The sequence below is a fragment of the Pseudorasbora parva genome, chromosome 3, assembly GCF_024679245.1.
Source record: "Pseudorasbora parva isolate DD20220531a chromosome 3, ASM2467924v1, whole genome shotgun sequence".
In the NCBI taxonomy this organism is placed as follows: domain Eukaryota; kingdom Metazoa; phylum Chordata; class Actinopteri; order Cypriniformes; family Gobionidae; genus Pseudorasbora; species Pseudorasbora parva.
This window is the reverse complement of record NC_090174.1, coordinates 53,626,316-53,626,589: the sequence shown is the minus strand read 5'-3', so window position 1 is coordinate 53,626,589 and position 274 is coordinate 53,626,316.

Here is a 274-nt window from a genome sequence, read left to right as displayed (position 1 = left end):
CAGTACTTAAAGTCGCCATGAAATCAAAATGACTATTCTAGTTTTATTTTTTATTTTTTATATTGTAGTATTTATTATAAATGAATTATCTGTGCACATCACAATTTGAAAAAAAAAACTATTATCTTCTCTAATGATGCGTTTACTGGCGAGAGGGTGGGGCCACCTGTCACTCACATGAGATCCACCAATAGCAAAGCACAACGATCCAGTCAATTCCTGAGACAAAATCAAGTCCCATCCCACATTTGTTCTTTTTCGAGAAGCCGTTTCA